At 35.7% G+C, this 8063-nt stretch overlaps 1 non-coding gene across 1 annotated transcript; it reads right to left on the minus strand.

Moving 5' to 3' along the window:
- Positions 1-3070: 3070 nt before the first annotated feature.
- On the minus strand, positions 3071-3177 carry LOC145161913 (small nucleolar RNA R71). The gene has a single exon (XR_013738770.1). It is a non-coding gene; the product is annotated as a small nucleolar RNA R71 (small nucleolar RNA).
- Between the last annotated feature and the right edge of the window lie 4886 nt (positions 3178-8063).

Raw genomic sequence — 8063 nt, forward strand, 5'->3', positions numbered from 1 at the left:
TATGATCCCTTATCTAAAGGACAGGTTACTGATAAGATCAGAATTCGACAGCGTCTTTGAGAGCTACGATTGCTAATTAGATTGTACTTGCATTTATAGTTACTAGACTTATCCAAGTGGGAGACTGTTGGATTAGTGTCTAAGCCCGTAACCATATTTGGTAAGTACTTGACCCGGTTGTGCATGGTCCTTTTGGGTTGCCTTCACCAAAGCAACTTGACTGGAGAAATAATAGAGTAAGAGGTTATTATGGTTTATTAATATATTATATGAATAATATATTAAAAGAGAAATCATATTTATTTAGTTAACATTGGTCGAGAATTAATTAAGAATTAATTTTGTGATCAAAAGAAGTTAACTGAACTAGGGGGACTGAAGTGTAATTATGTGATAGTTGCAAAGTAGGGCAAAGGATGCCCTATATGACAGGGTGGATGAATTCAAGGGGATAAGGCCTTAGAATTCATCCATGATAAGGTTTCTAGGGTTATCCTTTGGGCTGCTTGGTGGCTAAGCAACCAGATAAGGATAAGGACTGAAACCCTAATTCCTACACCTATATAAAGACCCCTTAGAATAAGAAATTCGGTGACTTGATACCTAGGGTTCCTAGAGCCGAATTTCATACCTCCCCCCCCTCTCTCTCTCTCTCTCTCTTTCCTCTCCATTTGCTCTTGGTGTTTGTGAGCCATTGGAGGTACTACACTTGTGGTACTTGCTTACAAAGACAAGAAGATACAAGATACAAGTTGTTATTACAACATAACAACAAGAGGTATGTATTCCATTCTCCTTTATGTTTTTCAAAATTACCTAGGAGCATGTTAGGTTTATTTTGTGTTCATAATGTTGTATAACTAATAGTGAAAACATAGATCTGTATCTAGGGTTGCATGCACACATAGGAGTGTTTATATAATACCCATCAACATGTTCAGTCATTCAAACAAAATTACTAGTAAACTATAACAGGTATAGTTTAGGAAGTCACTACTTACTATTTCTAGAACAATGAAACATACAAGAGTCAGTTCATACATGAGTCAGTTCAAACATACTATAATGAGAAACAGAAAGAACATACTAAATACTAGAAGAGAGAGAACATACTAGACACTAGAACAGAGAGAACATACTATACACTAGACAGAGAGAACATACTATACAAATACAAGAATACTATAACATTAATGTGAGCCACTACTTCATGGCACAACAATATACTGTTGTGTCACGTTTTGTACCCAGAGTCTCCTGAAGGGAGAGCGTGAATTTGTGTATAGATCTATATGGGATTGACCATCCTACACCTTGCTGCTAGCTACAGTGGGACCTGCAGGTCTACGGGTGACGAATGCCATACCATTTTGACGTCTCCAAACGTCGTGTACCACTAGTCAATCAAGTATGGTTACAATCTTATCACATTTTACCTTAATTAAACAAACTGGTTTAAGGTAGTTAGTACATTGGTAGTTAGTTATATAAAACTACAGTACATCTTTATTTTCCCATTTCATTCACATTGTGATCTTCTCACATGAACGGTAATGAAAACTATATTTTGGTAATGATAGTCATACTTGGGGAAAACACTCACTTTTACTAAAGAACAAACATAAAGAACATTCGGGTCTTGGTAGAAGACTACTTTAGTAGAAAATATAGGATTTTCTAGGAAGTTTACAAACATTTACATCAAACACTTACAAACTTTTACTTCAAACACTTTCAAACACTTTCAAACTTATACAAACAATGACACTAAAATACTTATGAACTCACCAGCTTTAATGCTGATCTACGCTTTCAAAATAACTTGTATTCTCAGGTCACCAGTAGACAGGTACTGATGACTAGGTTTTGAGAAGACGGAGCACGCTCAAGACTCGTCTTTTATTTTGATTCTTATTTTTGGTGTCTTTCAAACTATTCAGAACACACTTGTATTAAATTATACTATCAATGCAATGGATGATGTTGTTGCTTGTTTTACTATTATGCATTGTTATGATACTGTACATGACGTCCTCCGCCCCCGAACGTTTCCGCCGTTCTGGTTTTAGGGTGTGACATACATCACGAGAATGGTGATGGGAGAATACAATAAAAGATTTTGCAACGATAATGGTCCATGTCTTCTGCCACCCGAGATACCAGCTGAAAGAAGTTTTGAGCTCAAAGGGCATATTCTCCCAATGCTCAAGGCTATACCTATCGTCGGGAAGGAGTATGAAGAAGCTTTCAAGCATTATGATGAAGTTCATGACATTTCCAACTACCTTAATGTTCCTAATGTGACAAGAGAATCCGTGCTACTGAGGATGCTTCCGGTGAAATTTACCAGTGAAGCTAAGGTTTGGTTGAAGTCTCTTGCACCCGGATCCATTACTACATGGAAAAATCTTCAAGATACTTTTATTGAGCAATTTTGTTGAAACAAAAAGTGACCCTCTTCAGGTATGATGAACCCAAAGACCTCTTGCCTTGATAAACCCGAAGTGAAGACTTTCCTAGAGAACGCTTTTGTTTTTTCTGACCCGCAGACATGAAGACGACCCGTAGAGATGAACAATGCATGAAGACTGTTTGAGTTACTTTTACTGACGTTTCTTGTATTCATTGTAATATCTGGTGTACCTTTCAAGGTCACCGTAGTCAGTATATTTATATTATTTTACTCTTTCATGTTACTTTTGGCACTCTATAAATAGAGCCTCCCACTCGTGTATTCTCACCACTTCCAGAACTCTTAATCAATATTCAAGATCATCAATCTCTATATCAAAGTTATCTTAACTGATACTTATTACTGAGTCCCTCTTCACTTTTGTTGATCATCACTTACTGACTTGTGTTTGCTTGCAAACCTCGTTACGAATCAACTTGGTGTCTAATTGATATAACTTGTTGCTATTTATTTCCGCAATCTAACACTTCTAACTTATTATTGTTGAGCTAACAAGATCCATCGAGATTAACTTATTATACTGCATCATAATAAATTATGACTAATATTTGTTCAAGTTTTTCTCTCAACAAATTTAGTCCACCTTCTAAAGTTTCAAAGCTCAAGAAGAAGATTGCTAACTTTCAACAAGAGGTTGGAGAATCATTGTATGAAGCATGGGAAAGATACAAGGGCTTGCTTAGAAGTTTCCCTCAACATGATCTTAATGTTCAACAATAAGTTTCTATTTTCTATGATGGATTCAATGTAACTACTTATGACAACCCGAAATTTATATCTTGTAAAGCCATTCAATTCAATCAAAGGTCAGACTAGTTTCTGTTACCTTTTAGCCTTGCTAGGGGTTATTCTAGAAGTTTTTAAGCCATGTGCCCATAGGACTTAATGCTATGTATTGTGAGTAAGGAATTTATGGGTCTCAAATTGAGCCAAGTTCATCCATCAAGGGATGTTTATGGCCCAAGGTGGGTTTACGGCCTTAAACCCAAGCTTGGCCGTAAACCCCTTCCTTCTAGTATAGGATTCCTTCATTTCTTCCTCGTTTCTCACATCTTCAAGGCTGAAAACTCGTTTCTCTCTCAAGTATCATCAAGAAAACTTCCATTTCTCTTCTAAGTTGTAATTGATTCTTCCATTCTTTCTTGATATCATTCTTATTCAAGTGAAACCCTATGATTTCATCCATGAATTCATCTCTTTTGGGTTAGATCTTCAAATCTTCAAGAAAACCAAGAACACCAAGAACACACACTTGTTCTTTGGGCCGTAATCACCCTATAAGCTTCCAAAACGTAAGTATCCTTTCCATATACTAGTTATCCATTAGAAGCTCTTGATTAATAACGAAGAAACAACCACTTTGTGAATAAACACCAAGAGTTTACGGCCATAAACACTTCTTGGGGCCGTAAACCCTTCTTAGTTCATGAGGTGGCCGTGAACCCTTCAACCCATGGCCGTAAACCCTTCAAGTTCATGTGTTGGCTGTAAACTCCTTGGCCGTGAACACATCATTGTGTGGCCATGAACACCCTTTTATACAATCATATATGATTGTAACACTTCATTCCAAGTGTTTCCTAGCACCTAAGGTTGTTCCCTTACATGATTAGTTATTATATACACTAATTATATACATATATGTGTCATTATATGCTTAATACGATCTGTTTGTGCTCGAGACTTAACTTGGCATACTTAGCATCCTAATCGATCTTACATTCGAATCACTCACTACAGGTGAGTTCATACCCCTAAACTTATCTTTTAAATGATTTTAAATGCTTTTATGGGGGGGGGGGGGGGAATACAGGTAGAAAACAATATAGTTATAGTACCTATCACACGTGATTTATAACTATCAAACAACAGGATTTCTTATACTTCTAAACTGTGTTATCAAACAAATTGTTTGAAATCATTTTATAAACTGACATCAAGTCATCAATAACCATTCAAATGGTTAAAACTCTTTAATATGATAAACTCTTTATCTTTTTACAAAACTCTTTTAAACTTATATATTGTCAAAATCATGTCTATATAGATATAGTTATATAAATAAGGTTGAAAGGGCTTAGGACTGATAACTCGCTTTATTTTCTGTTCCTTGTTTGGTTGTGGACTTAGGGTATCGGTTGTTTGTCTGAGTGTCGTTTAAATCTTAGTTATATATTGTGTATATGTATGTAGATATAAAAGTTCTTCCAATCAGTTCAATACCTTTGGGTAGCAAAGGTGTACAAACATGATCAGTCATTCAAACAACAGTACTATTAAACTATAATAGGTATAGTTTAGAAGTATACTACTTATTATTTCTAGAACAATGAAACTTACAAGAGTCAGTTCATACTTGAGTCAGTTCAAACATACTATACACTAAAACAGAAGGAACATACTATACACTACAACAGAAGAAACATACTATACACTAGAACAGAAGGAACATACTATACACTAGAACAGAAGGAACATACTACACTAATACAAGAACAATATAACATTAATGTGAGCCACTACTTCATGGCATGGAAATGTAGAGTTGTTTCGCGTTTTGTAACCAAAGTCTCCTGGAGGGAGAGCGTGAGTTTGTGTATAGATCTATACGGGATTGACCATCCTACACCTTGCTGCTAGCTACAGTGGGACCTGCAGGTCTACGGGTGACGAATGTCATACGATTTCGACGTCTTCGAATGTCGTGTTTCACTAGTCAATCGAGTATGCTTATAATCTCATCACATTTTACCTTAATTAAACAATTCGTTTAAGGTAGTTAGTACATCTTTAGTTACTATATACAATACTACTGTACATCGTCATTTTCCCATTACATTCATATAGTGATCTTCTCACATAAACGGTAATGTAAACTATCTTATGATAAAGATAGTCTTATACTTGGGAAAAACACTCACTTTTACAAAAGAACAAACATACAGAACAGTCGGGTCTTGGTAGAAGACTACTCTCCTTTTTAGTAGAAAATATAGGATTTTGTAGGAAGTATACAAAGATTTACATCAAACACTTACAAACTTTACATCAAACACATACAAACACTTTCATCAAACTTATACAAACATTTGACACTAAAATACATATGAACTCACCAGCTTAAATGCTGATCTACTCTTTCAAAATAACTTGTATTCTCAGGTCACCAATAGACAGGTACCGATGACCAGGTTTTGAGAAGACGGAGCAGGTTCAAGACTCGTCTTTAATTTTGATTCATATTTTGGTTTCTTTGAAACTATACAGAACACACTTGTATTAAATTATATTATTAATGCAATGGATGATGTTGTTACTTGTTTTACTATTGTGCATTGTTATGATACTGAACATGACGTCCTCCGCTGTGACAACCCGATATTTCGAGTCAATGTAATGTTCAAAAAGTCAAATAATATTAAACTATTCTTGATGTAATAAAATGGCGTCAAAAATGAAGTGTTCTAAAGTCTCATTTGGGTTGCATAAAATGATAGATATATTGTCAAGGTTTCCAAATATATAAAGAACACTCAAATCCGAGTTATAACGAAGAAGTTATGACCAATCGAAAATCCGCAACACAACCGGTAAAACACTGTTAAGCGTAAAAAGTGAAACTTCAATAAAATACTTTTTAGCCTTAGGTATCTAAACGAAAGTCGTAGATTATGTTAAATCGTGAGCATACATAAAAAGAACGCCCAAATCTGACTTCGTATGAGGAAGTTATGATTTTTCTAAGTTTCAAAACAGCAGTAGACAACTAAAAACTCGAAATAAAGATCGAGAGATTTTTAGCCGACACAACCTAAACGAGAATTGAAGGTCTCGACAATAGTAGTACAACGGTAAAAAGACAGACAAAAACGGACGCCAGATGAAGAAGTTATGGATTTTTAACGGAATTATCCTGTCCCGGCCTATTAAATAAATTATAATTAAAAATAAATTCAAAATTGGCCGACGGAGTCAAAATGAAAGTTGTAGAGTATATTCCCACCTACGCGTGGATATAAAGAACGTCAAAAACGGAGCTCGTATGCGAAAGTTACGCATTTTTGAAGTTTTTGGCACACATATCGAGGCTTATCCGAAGGGGGAACGCCCTGCGTAGCCAGCAGGAACGCCCCGCGTTCGCACCATGACCAGCCCCTATATAAAGGGTGCGAGGGTTCCGACTTTCTTTGCTCATTTCGCTCTTCTCTCTCACTTCTACTCTACGTTTAGCATCCCGAGACGACCCCGACACCCCGGTTACATATCCAAGTTCCGACGAAGGTCCGAAGCTCCGAGAATCCCAAGAAACTTACCACTTTTCGATCGAAGTGCCGCCCGAGAAAATCTCGTTTTCTTCAAATCATCACACTTTCCAGGTGAGTTCATACCCCTACATTTTCACGACTTTTTCATGTTTTAGGGGGGGAAATACAAGTGAAATACGAGAAAAACTTATGTTTTAAGATAAGCATCAGTTTATATGGATTCAAATACTTTATAAATGTTAAATAACATTGATACCAACGTTACACTTTACATGCAAAGTTGGTATTACATATAGTTTTTATCACCAAACGGAACACACTTTCGAAAAACTATAATGGGTATAGTTTACGAGTTATTCATTACATCTTTACATAAACACTGTAAAATGAAATACTTTCATCTACGAGAAATATAGACTTTTCTTTTCGTAAATCTTTTAATACTAAGTGTTGTGAGACATTCAGCTTCAACGTACTCGCAAGTACGCATTTCAAGTACTGTATTATAAACCGTAATCTCTTGGAGGGAGAGCATGATACTTGTGTATAGATCTATACGGGATTGACAATTCCGCACCTAAACTGTTAGCTACAGTTAGACCGGCAGGTCTGGGGTGACAAACGTCATAACACTGCAACGCCTGAAGAACGTTGTTACATGCAGTCTGGGTCAATAGCATGGTTATAAAATTCACACGGAGTATTAAAATAAGTTTGATTTACAAGACTCTCAAATGCATTCAGTAATTACATTATATGTGTATAAATCCACTTTCACCATTTTAGTACGAAAGATACTATTGCATTCCAGCCTTTGGAATTTTTTTTAAACTATCACACATACATAGAAAATATTGGATTTTCTGGAAAACACGTTCAACTATTTTTACTAAAGGACATACAAATTTCAGTACAAAAACGCTTATGAACTCACCAACTTAATTGTTGACACTTTTTCAAAACTACTTGTATTTCTCAAGGAATCAGTAACACAGGTAACCATCAGCTTTTGGAGAAGGAACGCTAAGGCGTCTATTATGAAAACATTATAAATCATCATATTTGTAATATTCTTTTGAAACATGTATTACACGCAACAATGTAACTTTTTATTATATTTATGATGGTTATGTTTACTTTCTTTACAATATTCAACTGTTATGATACTACGTGAAGTCATCCACCCCCAAATGTTTCCGCCATTCTGGTTTGGGGGTGTGACAGATTGGTATCAGAGCGTTGTTTATAGTGAACTAAGTATATCGAACCACATAAGATATACAAACTATAAATTCAAAGGGACCAAAACCCTATGACAAAAGGTT

The sequence above is a fragment of the Lactuca virosa genome, chromosome 2 (assembly GCF_052849685.1).
Source record: "Lactuca virosa cultivar CGN04683 chromosome 2, Lactuca_virosa_CGN04683_v6, whole genome shotgun sequence".
In the NCBI taxonomy this organism is placed as follows: domain Eukaryota; kingdom Viridiplantae; phylum Streptophyta; class Magnoliopsida; order Asterales; family Asteraceae; genus Lactuca; species Lactuca virosa.